Genomic DNA, 18,337 nt, shown 5'->3' on the forward strand with positions numbered 1-18,337 from the left:
ACCATCCTGCTCCCCTTCCCTCAAGGAGACATCCTGTACACTTTCCTGGCTCAGTTTGCAAGGCCAGCTTCCTTAGGTGGATCTCCTACACCCCTCTCTTCCCCAGTCTGGATACTGTTTCTCATCTCCAGCTCTTATCTGTGCCACTTTCTACTTTCTGGGTGAACATTTTCCATTTTCCTAGTATTATAAATGCTTAGAGATGCATCTCATTCACCCACACATTATTATATTATTACCAAATGTTCTCTACTCCAAGGGTTTAGATTTTAACCCTGCAGGATGCCTTATGTATTAATATTACATTTTAAAAATCTTCTATCTTAATATTGTCCTGTATGCCCTGCTGCAAAGCATGGCACATGGTCCAGCAGCATTGGTGCCACACAACAGCTTGTTTAAGTCCAGAATATCAGCTCCTGCCTACACAGCTGACTCAGACCTACATTTTAAGAAGATTCCCCCACATGGGTCACACACACAAAGTTTGAGAGGCGCTGTCTGTGCACTCACTGGTCCAAACACTGACAATATAGTAATAAACACATCCAACCCTTTGATATACTCAATTGTAGCTTTCTGGTATTACTGTATTAGACTTCTGCCTGCATTGTGACTATATTCTTAGTGCCTGAAACCAAATTGGATACATAGATCATGAATAAATATGCAAGTAAATATTGGCAGAAAACATTCTATTATGGGGACAAGAAGACATAGTATTGAAATGATCTCTTTACTTTCATTTAAATTATACTTTTAAATACATCAAATTAAATAGATATTAAGGACAGGTAATGTTCTTGAGTTGCACTTAATCGAAACTCAGTGCTAATGCTATTTCTTGTTATATTAAAATCAATGTGAAGTATATTTTTTATTCACATTTTCTTTTCCTGTTGATTTTTAATTGTGGTTAAAAAAATTTAGCCTGCAATTTGTAGCATAAAATTTAACCTCCTAGTCAATTTTAAGTGTATAGTTCAGTAGTGTTAAAAATGTTCATTTTGTTGCACAAATATCTCTAAAACTTTTTCATCTTGCCAAACTGAAACCCTGAATTGATCAATAACTCTTCATTTTCTTTCTTTATCCTGCCTGGGAACCACAACTCTGAATTCTGAGTTCAGCCAGGCATAGTGCCACACTCCTGTAATCCCAGCACTCAGGAGGCTGAGGCAATAAAATCACTGTAAGTTTGAGACCAGCCTACACTACAAAGTGGGCTCAAGATGAGCCTGAACTGCATAGGGAGACCCTGTTTCAAAAGACCAAAAATTGAAAAAGAAAGAGGAAAAAAAAAGAATTCCTAGTTCAGCCACTTTAGAGGCCTCATCTAAGTATGATCACGCAGTGTTTTCATGACTGGCTTATTTTACTTGTGTATAATGTCCTCAAAATTCATGCATGTGGGCCAGGGCTTTAGCTCAGTGGCATAAGCACCTGCCTGGCAAGGCACGAGGTCATGAGTTTAATCCCTGGTACCAAAAAAATTCAGACATGTTATAGAATCCAATGCAATATCCTCCTTTCTCTTAGGCTGGCCAAATATAATCCTAAAACAACTAGACAGAAATTAATTCCCTGCATCTCCTTTCAGAAGACAAATCAAATCTACCTCTTTCATTTAAAGCATACAGTGTGGTCAAGGGGCAACAGAGACCAAGGTGCATTTTCAGCTTATTGCTATTTTTCAAAATAAAATATTGCGGGGCGTGGTGCCCATGCCTGTAATCCCAGCACGTGGGGAGCAGACAGAAGGGTCACTGAGAGTTCAAGGCCAACCTGAACTACATAGCCAAACTGCCTCAGAAATAAACAAACAAAATTTAAATAAAAAATAAAGAAGTCATCCGATGATGAAAGGCAAGGTCTCCACACGTGAACAGTGTAACCATCTGGGAGGGACAGTACAGAGGTTTTCTCTAAGGACTCACATTCTGTCCGTTTTCTTCCCTAAAGTTTCTCTTCTAATTCATGTTTATTTGCAAAGCCTGTGACGTGTGGAATCTTGTGCTTCCCTCTAATTTTGCATGTGGAAGACAAACAGTTTTGCTTGTCTTTGCTTCTGTAGCTTCCCCACAGTGATTGTCAGAACTCGTCCTGAGCACAAACCCACCACACTGACCTTAGCAAGGCCAAAGTGTCCTACACAGAGCCCGCCCTATTCCTTGCGCTCCAAAGGGAATGCTCAGCTTCAGCAGTTCTTGGAGCTAAATATCATGAGGGAATGAGTGAGGCTGATGTATTTTATGAATGTCAGTGGAGGCTTTGTGAAATCTGGACGCTGCTGTCCAGGGCTCCCTGCCTCTCCTCTCCCTCTGGGTGCTGTGTCACTCGGAACTTGTCACTGTCCCCAACACACTCTTCTCTTTAAGGTCTCCACCCGGAACATGACCTTATTTCCTCCAGGATCACTGAGATAGAAGAACTGGAGAGAGTAGATGGACTTTGGGAAAATTCAGGTCACATTAATTACTTTTCTGGTAATCAGAAAAGAGAAATACATTATAAATTAAAGGAAATAATGATAGTTGGGGCTGGGGATTTAGCTCAGTGGCATAAGTGCCTGTACCAAAAAAAAGATAACATTAACGAGCACTTATGTTTCATTATTGTACCTACGTTTTCTGAATTATAATTCCATGGTGTTCCATGCTGAGCCGGCCATGGTAGTACATGCCTATAATCCCAGCACTCGGGAGGCTGGGCAGAAGGATCCCTGCAAGTTCAAGGTCAGCCTGGGGTACACAGTGAGCCTAGTGAGTTCAAGGTCAGCCTGAACCACAATGCAAGATCTTGTTCCCCTAAAACAAAACAAAACAAAACAAAAAAAACAAACCTATTTGCTATATTGGGGATTGAACCCAGTCAGTACATTGTCAGACTGGACTGGAACTTGTAATGGTCTTGCCTCAACTTCCCAGAGTGCTTGGGATTGTAGGTGTGGACTACCTTGCTGGGGCTCCTGGCCTTTTGTAGTTTTTATTTTGAGTCCTGGTCTCACTAAATTGCCCAGGTGAGATTCAAACTCATGATCCTCCTGCCTCGATGTTGCTCTTTGACGACTCTGAATTGAGTCTTGAAGGAGGCAGAGAAGGGGGAACTTCCAGGAATGATACAATCAGTGGGCTGTAAACAAGTATTCAGAGGATTACAAGGAATTGGGTATTACTGTGGACAACCAAAAAAGGCTGTGGAGGTAGCAGGTAATGCTGGTGAGAAATGCAGAAGTAAAATCATAGAGTCTTTGCGTCCCACTGAGGGGGTAGCTCGGAGGTGATTTGCTCAGTGGTCGACCCTGTGTCATGCTGAACGACCCCTGGATGGGGCGATACAGGTCCACGGAAGGGTTTATCGGCAGCAGGGTGACCTGGCAGCCAGGAGGAAGAGTGAGAAGAGTCAGTATTTTGAACTCTGTTCCCCTCCTTATCGAGACTTTAGTATTTGTGCAATGTTGCTGCTATCGCTTAGGTAGTTTGTTTTCCTGGAAAGAGCCTTCTATAGTGCTGGCACAGGTAAGGTATGGAAACAGAGATTCTGGCAGGTGAGTGGAAATGGGTGGGGCTGACATGGGTGATTTTTCTGGTTGCCCACAGCCCATTAAGTTCTGTTTTTTTCTTTCTTTCTTTCTTTCTTTCTTTCTTTCTTTCTTTCTTTCTTTCTTTCTTTTCTTTCTTTCCTTCTTTTTTCTTTTTGAAATAGCAAGTAGTTCAGGCTGGCCTTTAACTCACTATGTTGCCCTGGTTGGTGCTCCTGAGTGCTAGGATTACAGGCTTGCACCCCCACACCTGCTTTGGTGAGTGATCTCTAAAAGAACTACTCAATACATTTTAGGCAACTCAACCAGGAAAAGTAAAGCGTGGTACTTAGGAGACCCAAGAGAGGAAAAGTTTTTTTTTTTTCTCTCTCTCTCTCTCTCTCTCTTTCTGCCTAAAATGCTGCAAGGTTTCTTTTTTTCCTCTCTGTTGCTAAATCCCCTATGCTGAGAATTGGGGACACCTCCTCTCCTGACTCCAGAGAGGGGCTTCCTGGCCCCCACTGTGGAGCACAGGAAGTGAATTTAGGCTTTTGTGTTTCTTTATAGCTCCTTGCTATTGGTATCCATTGTTGTCTATGCGTTTTTTGTTGTGTATTTTGCTAAATTAGCCTGGTTTTCCTTACGTAGTTTGCAAATGGCTGTTTCTTGGTTTGTGATTGCCAAGTGTTATTGAGCTATGCTGCCATGTGGCCAGGGGAAGCATGGCCTAGCACCTTGTCCAGCCACTAGCTCAGCTCCTTGCATAACTGTGCATAACTAACACGTGACTGTGTGCAACTAATACATGGGTGTGCGTCCACGGCGTCCACATTCACCGCCATCACTTTATCATCTCTCTTTTTTTTTCTTTCAATAACTGCCTTGTGAACTCAGTCTCTGATTTTGGAGAGCATTTGGAAAACCAAAGAGAAGAACCTTTTTCTTTCTTCCTGCATGAAAGAAAAACAGTGGGCTCCTTAAATCCTAGGGAAACCTTTGGTGGGTGCAGCTACCAGAACACTCAGCTGCCGATTGGTTAGTGCAGAGAAGGCTGGGGGTGGCCAGGTGAGGACCCTGAGCAACAGCTGTAGGCCTGTCCCGTCAGGGTGTGACCTCTTATTGGCTCCAGGGGAAAACATGAATGCAAGGAGAAGCAACAAGGACAAAACAAACGAAAAAAATTGGTCTGTTTTAAAATGCCTGAAACTGGGCATGGTGGTGCTCTTGTAATCCCAGCACTCTGAAGGCTGAAGCAGGAGGATCATTTCAAATTCAAAACCAGCCTGGGCTACAAAATGAACTCAAGGCCAGCCTGCACTGCATAACCACACCCTGTCTCAAAAAGACAATAAAATAAAATACCCAAGGTTTTTGACCCAAACCAAGCACCAGGCAATCAGAACGCTGCTCAGGTGGTGCTGGGTGAGCTGACCGCTGCTGCAGCCCCTCATCTGGGCCACAGGGACCTGGCCCAGGGGTGCACAGAGCTGCTGACTGGGAGTGCATGGGGCCTGAACCCCAGAATCTAGCGGTGCACGGTGCAGCCTACTGGCCTATGTACTGGAGGCGAAAGGTCTCGGAGTGTCCAGTGTGCCTCCGCCACCTCCAGAGCTTGCCTGAGGCCGCTGCCTGGCTTTTGTGCTTCCCTAATTAAATGCAGATGAGTTAAGGACCCAAGCCAAAGCCTGAGCAGAGCCAGGCTTAACAACATTTAAAAGCTAATTAAAGTGACCATGAGTATATAAAAAAGAGCCATCCCTGCTCTTGATCCTTTTTTCCCCAATGAAATAAATACGAGAGATGATTTTCCCATATGGTTTCACTCTGCTTAGGAGTCATCAAGGGTCTTGAAATACCAGCTCAGGTATTGAGTGACTTAGAATAAATAAATACAAGTTGGGCCACCAAGAGGTTCAGCTGGGCGTTTAAAAGAGCTTCGCTGGGAACGTGTTACCACTACCTCGGGAACGAAAGGACCAAGCAAGGCCAGCAGATGGCTCGGCCTTCTGTCCCCAAGGAGACTTTCTTCTGTGGTACTGCCTAGGGTTTGGACAGAAACGTCTGTTCGAGCTTGGGTGACCACTCTCTCCAGGGCCACCTTGTGGGCTCTGGGTCTCCTTCTTTGGGGCGCCACCTTGAAGAGTTCAAATCTAGCCACGCCCATGAGAAATTTCTTGAACTTTGTCACTGCATAAATTCCACCAACTTCACCACTGGTCTGTAGCCTGGATAAAGAGGAGAGGGTTGATCCTGATCATTTAAAACATGAACAGCTGATCTAATATTGCAGTACAGTCTGGGATCAAAGGTGGATGTAGGATGGCATTTCTTGGGGTGACCACTAAGTCACAAAGGCTGATCTTGCATATTTCCCTAAGGGGTTAATGGAGGTTTGGGATTACGGTATCACTCTTTTGAGACTTCCCTTTGACTCTTGAGATGGGCCATCTCTCCTACTCACTAAGAGATAAAAAGAACACTCCAGAGCAAAATCCTTCTTAGCATAAGAACATTCCCATCCTCTTGACTCATTCCAGGATTATCCATTGCCTGCAGTGTCACTGACCTCTGAATGAATTTTCTGCCAACCTGGAACCTTCCACTAGCCCCTCCTATCCTTGTACACACCCATTGCATTGTACACACTGAGTAAGTAGTGGTTTGTTTGGAGTCTGGGTCCTTGCCCATCCTGAGGCACTGACCTCCCAACCCCCCATCATACATTACTAAATTTATCTCTGTTTCTTATGTTGTCCTTTGCTGTACCCCTCAATAGGGAGTCAGGGATCTTGGCCAGGTTCCCAATAACTTTAAACTAGGAGACCATCCTCCAGTTACGGCGTTTCTGCTTGGGATAGAGGAGGTGGAGTTAGAAGCTGTATGTCCAGGCCTCTGGGATTCTTTATCAAAGGAAGTGCTCAGGAGCCATGGTGCTTAGAGCAGACCCCGAGGAGGAGAAGCTATCCTGGAGAACACTATTCTCAGGGGGATCTCGGTCTCTCTGAACTAAGAGGTCACCTTGCTTCCCGTTATAATCTTCAGGCCCACCCCCTCCAAGTGACCAGGGGACTCCATTAGCGCCTAGTGCCCCCAAGAAGCCCACCATTCCTTAGCTCCCTTGACAGCCTCCTCAGGGATACCCACAGATGGCTTTAAGCACCTCAGTCAAGCCCAAAGCAGTGCTTCCTACTACTCTGGCTCACAACTTGTCCTGTCCAGAAAAGTCCTACGGATAGAAGGAAATACCTGAGTATTTCCCTTTTTGGTTGCAGACTTCCAAACAGTGTGGAAAAATAAAATGACTGGACCAACAATCAAACCCTAATAAGTTTGTAGATAGGGCCCAAACTTTGACTCTTGGACTTACAGTGACATGTCCAATTCATCTTGGCCACTTGATGTACTTCAGATGAAAGTCAGAATTTTATGATAGGCTAAAAACTATGAAGATGAGCAATATGGTAAGAAAAAGAGGAAGAGAGAGGAGGAGGAGGAGGAGGAGGAGGAGACCACCCTAGAACAGTTATTCTCCCTTCAACTGAGTCAACTGGGACTATAATTCTCAGCGTAGACTAAAAATGATAGTGTATTAGCTGCTCTTATCATGGGGATCAAAAGGTATATTAAAAAGTCTTAATTAGAATAAAGTGAGTGAGGTCTTACAGGGTGCAAAGGAAAATCCAGCTTTGTTTTATAATGGACTAGTAGAAGCTTTCTACAAGTATAATAATATAGATCCATCTTCCAAGGAGGGAGAGGCACTAATGGGACAACAGTTCATCTCACTCAGCCCCAGGTATCTGTTATAAGCCATAAAAACTTTAGATGGGGCCACAGACACCTGGGGCCCAATTGCTGGGCATGGCTTTTTCTATATTCAACAGTTGGGACCCAGAGGAGAGACAAAAGAAAAAGGCTAAGACCATAGTTGTAGCTGGTACTGCTTTGAACCCACCCAGAATGCCTAAGAAAGTAACCCAGGGGCAACCAGGAAACAAACACTGGACACAAGGTTGTACCAAGCCTCCTGGGCCCTTTCCTGGGCCCTGTTCTATGTGTGAGGCAGCTAAAAGGCCCCCGAATCATTACATTGGAGGCCTAACTCCCTGCTCCCAGAGAGGGCTAAACCCTCATTTCCTGCTCTGGTGAACAGCAGCCCCAAGGGGACTTGCAGTGCTCCATGAACCTCACCATCTCCTCTGAGAAACCCAGGATAATCTTAGACATTTGACTGCTTACTGAGGGGCAGCTCGTTCTGTTGATTTCCTTTTGTGGGAAACTCTTCTCTAAGTCTGTAGTCATGGTTGGGGTAGGAGGAACCCCTAGTCAGAGATGTTTTACTCCTCACTTGGAAGAGTGAATGTTTAACCATGAGTTTCTAAGTGTCCTATTGTGCCCTCCTTCCTTGCTAGGAGGAGGTTTATTAACAAAATTGGGAGACATTCTCAAATTCTGGCCAAGGCCTAATTGATGTTATTTACTAGGGCTGTACCAGATCTTCCTGATCAAATTAGCCAACAAGTAAATCCTGCTGCATGGTATAAGGGAATCCTGGTAGGGCAAATTCAGCTATGCTAGTAATTATAAGATTAAAAGATCCCAGCTGATTCCCTAATCGAAAGCCGTATCCAATTAAGAAGAGGCATGTGAAGACCTCCAGCCTCTCACAGATTTCTCAAATACAACTTTTTGAAACCCTGCCACTTCCCTTGCAATACTTCCGTTTTCTCTGTAATAAAGTCCTTGAGAAAACATGGGACAGTACGAGACTCTGCCTCATTAACAAGGCTCTTATTCCAATTCATCCTCTAGTGGCAGATTTTTTTACAATTCTTTCACAAATTCCAGGGGATGCTAATTGGTTCTCAGTTTTAGAATTAAAAGACACATTTTTCTCCAACCCTCAGATGCTCAGTTTCTGCTTGAATGAGAAAAATCTCATTTCAAGAGAAAAGCAGCAATACACTTGGATAGTTCTTCCACAGGGATATCGAGACAGTCCTCACCTCTTTTGCTTGGGCACTAGGAACCTAAAGCTAGAGCAAGGAACCATCCTAAAATATGGAGATGATATTTTAGCTTGCAGCCCAACTCAGGAACTATCTAACCATAACACTGTACAAACTTAACTTTCTAGCTAAGAAGAGATATAAAATCTCCAAAGAAAAGGCTCAGCTATCCTTCCAAAAGTTCAGTATCCGGGATATATTCTTGTATGTGGAGAATGACAGCTGTCTAGGGAACAGATCCAGGATCTCTGTGATCCTGGGCCTTCTGCCACTAGACAACAGATTTGTTCCTCCCTGGGAATGGCTGTCTTTTGTAGATCTGGCTACCAGATGTTGGACTAATGGTAAACTCTTTATATGAGACAGTAAAAATCCCAGAGTCTGTGCCCCAAGAGTGGATGAAAGTGATTGACAATGCCTTTAGAAAAACAGAGTATGCTCTTACTCAGACTCTAGCACTGGGGATACTTTACTTTTAAGAATCCTTGTTTCTCTATATATCAGAAAAAGGAGGAACTGCTCTGGGGTCTTGACCCAAAGGGCAGGACAAGAACTCTTCCCAGTGATATACTTTTCAAAAAAGTCAAATTGAGGGTGCTGCTGGATGACCAACCTGCCTGAGAACAATAGAATCTACAGCCATACTAACAACAACAACAACAAAAAAAAAAAAAAACAAAAAAAACACTACAAAGTTAACTTTGGGACACAGGCTAGAGGTTCTGACTCCCCATTAGGTCAGAGCTATTCTGGAGACAAAAAGTTACTTGTGGTTAACAGGGAAATGGCTTACCAAGTGTCAGGCTATGCTCTTAGTTGATTAGAAAAACCTGTACTACTATTAACCCTGCTTATTTGATGCGTGCAGGTACAAAGATTAGCTATTCTTGTAATTAAGTATCTTCCAGACTTATGCAAGCAGCCAGACATCAGGGACCTGTCCGTCAAAGTCTTGAGGAGGTATAGTTCATTGATGAAAGTAGCTTTGTCTAAAAGACATTGGAAGGCAGGTTATGCAGTTATCAACTCACAATGGGTCACTGAAGCTAAACCTCTTTCCCTAAGGACCTCTGCTCAAAAGAAGACCCAGTAGCTCTTACTGGAAACTAATATTTAAAAAGGGAAGAAGGGGCCTGGGATTTAGCTCAGTGGCATAAGCGCCTGCCTGGCAAGCAGAGGTCATGAGTTTGATCCCTGGTACCAGAATATAAATTAAAATAAAAAAGGAAGAAGGCTAAGCATCTATACAGACTCTACATAGGCCTTTCTGGTGCTACACACTCATGCTGCAATCTGGAAAGAGAGGCTGACTGACAAATAATCACCTATAAATCACAGACAGGAAATTCTACAACTTCTTCCCAGACAGGACACAGGCATGCTCTATAAAGGGCACCAGAGAGACATGACTGAAGTCTCGTTAGGAAATCAAAAGGCTGACAGGCAAAAGAGCATCCCTACAGCCTCTTAAAACTCTAGCTTACTCCCAATTCCTGAGGAACTATTAAAGCCAGTCTATATCCCCCAGGAAGATAAATGGGCCTTAGAACAAAAGGAAATTAAAGAGACTCTGGTAATAGCTTAAAAACAAACTGGTTCTTCACCAAGAGATACAGTGAAAGGCTATAACACCATGATCCCTTCCATGTAGAAGAGGATGCTACGCTGGAAATGGTCACTTGAGTTCTCATGGGACTAGGACCACAGGTCTGCCAGGCTTGCCCACTCTGTGTCCACGACAACCCAGGCAAGGCTGAACTGCTTGCTTTATTAAAACATATACAGAAGAGAGGACTGGTGATTAGACTTTACCCATATGCCACCATGTGGGAGATTTCAACAGATGCCAGACCTAACTGACATCTTGATGAGCAGGTTGAAGCCGTTCCTACCTGTTCAGAAAAGGGTGCCAAGGTGGTCAAGGTTCTTCTTAAGGAAATCATCCCCAGATTTGGACTACCCCAGCCTCTCTAGAGTGATAGTGGACCTTCTCTTCCCAGATAACACAGGGAATGGCAAAAGCTTTAGGAATAATGTACCACTTTGTTCCACTTGGCTGTCTCAATCTTCTTGCAAGGTAGTGGGAGCAAATCAGACCTGAAAGCAAACTCTATCAAAACTTTGCCAAGAGATATCTGAACCCCAGTTCTGATGGCTGTCAGTAATGAGAGTTCTTTATATGCCCAAAGCTGGTTTGAGCCCATTTGTGATTTATATGGAAGACCATTTCTAGCCTCTGATATGATAGTAGACTCACAGACTAAGAAACTTGTATAATATCTCATAAATCTAGCCAGGCATGGTGGCACACTCTTGTAATCCCAGCACTTGAGAGGCTGAGGCAGATGGATTGTTACAAGTTTGAGACCAGTCTGAGCTACAAAATGAGCCTAAGGCCAGTCTGAATTGCATGGTAAGACCCTGTCTCAAAAAGACAAAAAACCAAAAACCGTCATAAAGCTGGGCCAAATACACAGGTGATGCAAATGTATGGAAACAGAGTCCTGCCAGCTCCTGGCCCAGGGGACCACCTATGGGGAGCAGCTGAGCTGAGATCAACCACACATTCAGGGCTAGAGCAAGGCTGGCCACGTGAGTGCTGTGTGCCAGAGGTGAGCCATGTGAACAGGTTGTTGGGACTCAAGCAAGGCCAATCCAGCAAGCGTCCAGCTTTGGTGCTCCTACCTGTTGACTACAGCACAGAGAGCTCTGAGAGTGTTTCACTTTCAGTGTTCTCAGTGAAACACTGAGCCCTTGCACTTTCATCCCCGTTGAAAGCTTTCCCCATTCTCACTGTGTGTAAATAGACACGGACTATTCTGGGTTGTCACTGGCTCTCCATTAAGGGGTCCCAAGTAGTCCAGCTTTTTTCTGTGTCTTGTTTTTTTCTTAATCTCCTGTTGCCCCTTCTTAGGACTCCACTGGGTGCATGGGTCATGGCAACTACTTACTGTCTGTCCTGGATACTCATAAAAATTTAAAGAAAGGGAACATCAGTAGACTAGTTAAAGCCAAAGTAGAAAGGGCCCTTTTCAATGATTCTTGCAACACCCCATGCAGCAAAAATGGCAGAGATAGGCAAATGCATGCAACCTATTCTAGGCTGGACTTAAACTCACTGTGTTGCCCAGGCAGGTCTTAAACTCACAGTGATCCTCCTGCTTCAGCCTGCTGAGTTCTGAGATGACAGGTGTGTGCTACCATACCTGGCCAGTTTTACTTTACAAATAAACTTTCAGCATCATTTTTGGCTTGGCTTGTCCAATTCTTTATTCAAGGCAAGAAGGACCTTGAATATGCTTAGTTGATGAGCCATTTCTAAAAGAACTACCTAATAACACTGAAACTTTAGGAGATAGTCAAGACTCAAACTATAGCTTGTAGTTAATATGAAATTTCAGCAGCAAAGACAAATATAGATGTATAGGGGAAATCATGAAGACCTTTCTTTCTTTCTTTCTTTCTTTTTTTTTTTTTTTTGAGACACAGTCTTACTGTGCAGTTCAGGCTGGCCTTCATCTCACCATGTGTCCTAGCCTCGCCTGAAACTTGTGGCAGTCCACCTGCCTCAGCCTACTGAGTGCTGAGATTTCAGGGGTGCATCACCATGCCTGGATGGCGTGGAGACATTATTAAACAAGATCTGAAAGGAGATATAGTGGGCTGAACACAATTTCTGGCTTTTAGATGACTTCTCTTCCTCCTCCTCTTCTTTCTTGTCTGTTGTGGCAGATATATAAATGTCCACCCAAAGCCTCATTTGAGTCATAGGTGGGGATTTTTGGAAGTGGCTGACCCCAGGGTGTGCGAATGTGGCTTAAGGATGTGATACTAGGACTAAGGGTCTGTGGGTGGTACTGGATTGGTCCACTAATTTGTCTATCATAGTTCTTGGTGTGTACAATGGGAAGCCCCACCATGGAGTGTAGCCTTGATGAGATAAAAGGGAAAAGGAGCCCTGCTGCTGCTGCTGCTGCTGCTGCTGCTTGCTGCTTGCTGTCTCCTGCCTGCTCTACTCTTCCCCTCTGCCGTGACTGCCTGCTTTGGAGCCAGCGAACTATGGATTGCAAACTCCACAAACTGTGAGCTGAAATAAATCGGTCCTCCCTTAACTCTGGGTGTTGGGTATTTTGTCTCAGCAGTGAGAAAAGTAAGCAAGACATTCTTCTTCCCCCACTTTTATACCTTCCTCCTTCCCCTCCCCTCCCCTTTCTTCCTCTTCCTCCTCCTCTCTCTCTCCTTCTTTTCTTTTTCCTCTCCTTGTCTTTCTCCTTCCTTTTTCTCTTCTCCCCTCTCCTCCTCCTTCTCCTCTTCCCTCTTCTTCTGTACTAGGGTTTGAACCCAGGGCTCTCATGCTGCTACATCTGTACCCCTTTCTTATTTTTAAGTTTGAGACAAGGTCTCACTAAGCTAAGTTGCCCAGGCTGGGCTCTAACTTGGATCCTCCTGTCTCACCCTCTGACAGTGCTTCTATGAAAGTGTAGTAAGAGCCACTCCTGGGAAGTCAGTGGGTAGAGCCAGTCATGAGATTTGGAAAACAGAACTGACTGTATCGGGGTGATTTGGAGATGTCCTGGAATGGGACGCCTGGGGTGCAGAGCTCTGCTCTAAGTTTTCTGCTTTTAATTTAACGAATATCATCTCCAGTTCTGGAGCAGATCAAAGAGAAAACTTCTAGGGGCTTAATGGGTGTCCTCAGTTTACCCAGGCAGAAGGTCACAGTGAGAGAGAGATTGACAAGAGAACAAAAATGTCATCAAAAGATGCCTATGGCAAAATAAATACAAGTAACAACATAAGCTAGGCTCATCCAAACCTCCTGGATTCATTTATTTAAGAGCTGGGGATTTGGTGTAATCACCTGCCTGACAAGTGTGAGATCCTGAGTTCCATCCCTGGTACCAAAAACCAAAACCAAAAAATGAAAAACAATCAATTTATTTATTTTTATTTTATTTGTTTATTTTTTTCAGACAGTATCGGTCTATATTTCACGCTGGCCTTGAACCTGCAATCCTCCTTTCTCAGCCTGGGCTACCCACCTGGCCTGATATTTATTTGTTATGGCCTGATATTTATTTTTTACTGCACTCAGGATTTGTTCTCCCTGACAGGCTGACCACCCCTGCAGGACACTAACAATTACACCTTTATTTCTGTCCTACCCTGGCCACTGTCTGGAAGTCCCCAGATTCCCTGAGCTCCATAGTTTCTTTCATGGGTAGCATGAGCAGACTGCTGAGCAGAGAGAAGCCCCTTGGACAAACGGCCTGGGCTGTTGGCGAAGACCTACGCAGTGCCAGTGTTAGTCTTTGCTTGCACTTACTGGGAGGAGGCACCTCTGGTTCCAGGTAAAAGTTATCTAACAGCAAGAGCCACAGAACAAAACAACCCACAGTAGCACCGTTTCTGGCTTCTGGCAGCTCTGGCCTCCTTCCTTCCTCCCTCCCTTTCTTTCTTTTTTCCTTCCTTTCTTCCTTCCTTCCCCCTTCCCTCCCTCCCTCTCTTTCTTCCTTCCTCTTCCTCCCTTCCTTGCACATCTTCCCAAAGGCGGCAGCTTCAGGGCCTGAGCTGGCTGGAAGGAGGGCACCTTGATTCTCCTCACTGTGATCACTCACCCTAGAGGCCTTTATTATCTTTCATGTTAGAGGATTTTCTCAGGTGTGTGGCAAACTTCACTACTCATATTTATGAGTAAAGAAGCAAAAAGCAGTTTTAGAGAAGACCTATTAACAATAAACTTCTTTGCATGTTGATGTGGTCAGACCCTTTGTTGGGGAATTCTACCCCGCTACATCCCTTCACCATCTATAGGCATTTCTCCCCCTTTGGGTTGGTCATGTTTCTAAGGAAGTCTTTTCCAGTCTTCTTGGAGCATAAAGTGTGACTTCCAAGCATTTGGGGGAACTGGGAGAGGATTTGGATATTTAGTAAACAGGAATTAATTCATCTTGGTTCTCTCTCTGGAAACTCTAGCCCCTTATGCTGAAACTCAGAGGTGGATACACCTCCATGTCTGCCCTGTGCAGATGGGCAGGTACCTGCTGGGAAAGAGTATGGGGAGAGAGGTTGCTGTTATTGATATAGAGGGATGAAGCTCCCAACTTACTAGATGTCCAGTATGAGTTCATGTTCTCTAAAATTAAAGAATGAATTTTAGGAACAATGGTGGTTAAGAGCAGAATATATTTATTGGGAGAAAGAAAGCTTTTATCTGAGAGAGAGACAGAAGAGATCCCAGTTGGGCTGCCAAGACTCTATCTTTTTTAGAGATTTTTATGGAGCATAACAATGAGGTGAGGTAGATCCAAAATGGGGGAAAATGTGAACTTGTAAGGCAGGTGGGCATGAAGTGGGTCAGAACTATGGTCAGCCAGTAAGAATATGAGTGTAATTGCTCAGGTAAAATTGATTAAATTGCGATCCAATGGGGAAGCGAGTCACATAGCAAGCAGCATGAATACAGAATAGGGTCTTTGCTGGTAAGGGTTTGGGCTAATGGCTCCTTCTGGCTTTCTCAAGGTGATCCATACCTATTTAGAATATCCATCCCTGATGTTTAGACTTAGGGTGTGGTTACATTTGTTTTGCCTTTTGTCTTGAGGTCTGGCTTGCAGCAGAGGTGTCTGTCTCCTCCATATTGGCAAGGTATCTGGTCTTCTGATTGACTCCTTTGAGGTAACAACTGCCAATATTTCTATATAACTCAGCTGCCTGTAACATTATGAGCTCCACCCTGTTTCATCCCTTCTTCATCTTCCTTTCTTTGTATCCAGGGTACTTTCAACTGTCACTAACTTAGAATTTATTTTTTTCAGATCTGTTCTCTAGCCTCTAAATTCTGTTGCTATTGTTTCTTCTCCCTGTCTCTCTTGTCCTTGGGGTTTCAGTGAGATTGTAGAAGAATCAAATTAGATGCATTTGTTCCATCCATCATCTCTACCTGGAATCAACTGTCAAACATTCCTAAAAATTGAGATTCATTTATCTAGTAAATACTGAGTACCTATGATGCTTCTGGCACTTTGATAAATGCTGGAGATGAACAATGATTTATCTTCCATAGTGATGACTGGTGTTCTGAGATAGTGTTTTGAAAGGAAAATGTTCTTTTCATTGCTACTGCCTTAAAGCCAGAATTTTATTTTATGAAGTTTGCTTAATGATGGGGCCAGGGTGACTTTGGAACTGATACCTATTTGAAACTATATCTAGAGGTTTGGATCATTTCCGATGGCACTCATCTATTCCTCCACTTTGCTTTTCTGATTGACCTAATACTAAATTCTCAGACTGCCTGTTGTGTCAGGTCTCATACATCCTCAGGAGCCATTTGTTCGGCCCGTTACAGTGGGTGATGGATTCTGAGACCTGCCCAGGGAATACATGAAAGTATGGATAGTACCGAATCCCTCACTTTCCTGTGCCTATCTGCCTCTTTACAGGAAGAGAACAACAGTAATAATACATAGTAAAGTAGAACAATTATAAAAATATACTATAATAAACTTCATGTGATGATAGTCTATCTCTCTCTCAAAGTATTTTAATGTACTGAGCTCACACTTTGTCTTAGTTACTTTTCTTTCATTGTTGAGACAAATATCCAGCACCTGAAGTTAAAGGAGGAAAGGTTTATTTTAGCTCACAGTTTGTAGAGGTTTCAGTCCATATCAGCTGGCTCTGAGGAAGGGTGGCATGGTAGAGGACTGTTATTAAGGAAGATAACAGTTCAAGCACCCACAAGATACCAAAAGCAATGAGGGAGGGAGTGAGAAGCCTCTTCTCCTCACTTATATCATATGCAGGCTGCCTGCCCTGGAATGGATATAGCACTCACACCCTTAATCCCAGCCAGATGTATGCCAAATCAATCAGTGGACTGATTCCATAACCACATACCCTTGATCCCAGTGCCACACACTCTCGATTCAGCCACCTTTGAAAAGCCACCCCCATGACTGCATGAGGCTTTAGGGAGACATCTAGACACAAGCCATACCACCCTTCTTGTGATGCTGTGAAATGATAAATGTGATGAGATGTGGGCTTCAGTCTACTGCACAAGGTTTACTTGAACACAGTTGCTGTAACAGCTATAGTTGATCTGATAACTGAGAGGATTACTAAGTAACTAATTGGTGAACAAGGGATAATTTATGTCATGGATGGGATAGAACTAAACATCATCATGCTACACAGAACTATGTGTAATTTAAAACTCACTGTTTTAAAAGATGTTTATTCATTTATTTTTGTTGTTTTGACACACGGTCCTTGTTATGTGTATTCTAGGCTGGCCTTGAACTCACTATATATCCAAAATTGATCTTAAACTCATGGTGATCTTCCTGCCTCAGCCTCCTGGGAGTGGGGATTACAGGTGTGTGCCCCCATGCCTGGCTTGCAATTTAAAATTTATGCATTGTTTATTTTTCGAGTTTTTGATTTAATTTTTTGGACCACAGTTGACTGTGACTGAAACCACAGAAAGCAAAACCAGGAAGTTGGAAATGGTGGTACGTGTCTGTAATCTCAGTTACTGTGAGGCTGAGAAGGAGGATTGTCCTGGGCTATAGAACAAGCCTGGGCTATAGAACAAGACCACTTAGTGGTAAGTGATGTGTATTAATCAGCTTTTCCCTTCATGAGGCAAAACACCCGAGACCCACAATTTAGAGAAACAGAGTTATAATTTGGGTCATAGGTTGGGGATTAGTCCATGGCAAGCAGCCTCCAGCATAGACATATGGTAGAAAAGTGTGGCAGTGTAAAGCTGTTCAGTTTATGAACAAGTAAAAGAGAGGAACAGGAAAGGGACCATATATATATAATACCCCAAATCATGCTTCCATGACTCATGCAGGAAACCCAGGAACATGATCCACTAATCTGCTGGGCTTTTCTTAATCCAATATAAATGACATATCAGGATTAACTGCCACAGCCTTACTAGCATATGTGTGAGGCACCGGTTCAGTCTCCAGTACAAGGGAAAAAAGACAACACCTAGAAAGAAAGGCAGAGAATCCAGGAAGGAAGATCTATCCTACTGTGTAAGCAAAAGTCAGGCCTGAGGAGCTGACTGAAGGGTGTGTCTGTGTGCTGTGGTCTCAACAGAACCCTTGTGTGCTACAAGTTGTTTCTTCTCCTAAGGCAGTTTATTCCAGCCTTCAAAATTTGCCAAAAAATTTATCACAATGGCAGGAGACAGGCAGAGAAATCTAATCCTGAGTGCCTACTGTACACCAGGCAATGGCTTTATGCTTCACAGTTAATAACTCATCTAATTTAATGGTGTTTATAAGTGTGGTGAAATTCTCCTGGAACAAAACAAATAGTTCAAGCATTTGTTACTCTCTTTTCCAATCTTCTCCTCTCTCACAAGCCATTCTCTCCTTTTGCATTCCTATATTCTATTTTGCAAAATTTTATTAAGCCCAACAGACATTTTCATAAGTCACATTTACGTGAAAGTGTATTCTCAGAATATGTTGATAGCCCTGATCCATCCTGCTTTTCTATTTTCCAGACACAAATGGCATAGTTAAAAAGCGTGGGTCAGCCACTTTGATGCAGGTCTGGGGCCTGCATGGTACAGGGAGAAGCCAGGCAGGCTCCATCAGTACCGACGCTAGGAAGCCAGCATGGAACTACGACCATCTTTTGCCTGAAACATCAATGTCCACTAATGATAAGACTCAAAGAGAACTTTCGTTTGGCCCCTGAACTTTAAACTGATATTGAAAGAGTATGTAGTCATTTTTGAATGGATTGTGTCGTTTAAAATTTGCCTCTGATTGATGAT

Source organism: Cavia porcellus, unplaced genomic scaffold (assembly GCF_034190915.1).
Source record: "Cavia porcellus strain 051 isolate PalLab524CR breed Dunkin Hartley unplaced genomic scaffold, mCavPor4.1 scaffold_14, whole genome shotgun sequence".
In the NCBI taxonomy this organism is placed as follows: Eukaryota; Metazoa; Chordata; class Mammalia; order Rodentia; family Caviidae; genus Cavia; species Cavia porcellus.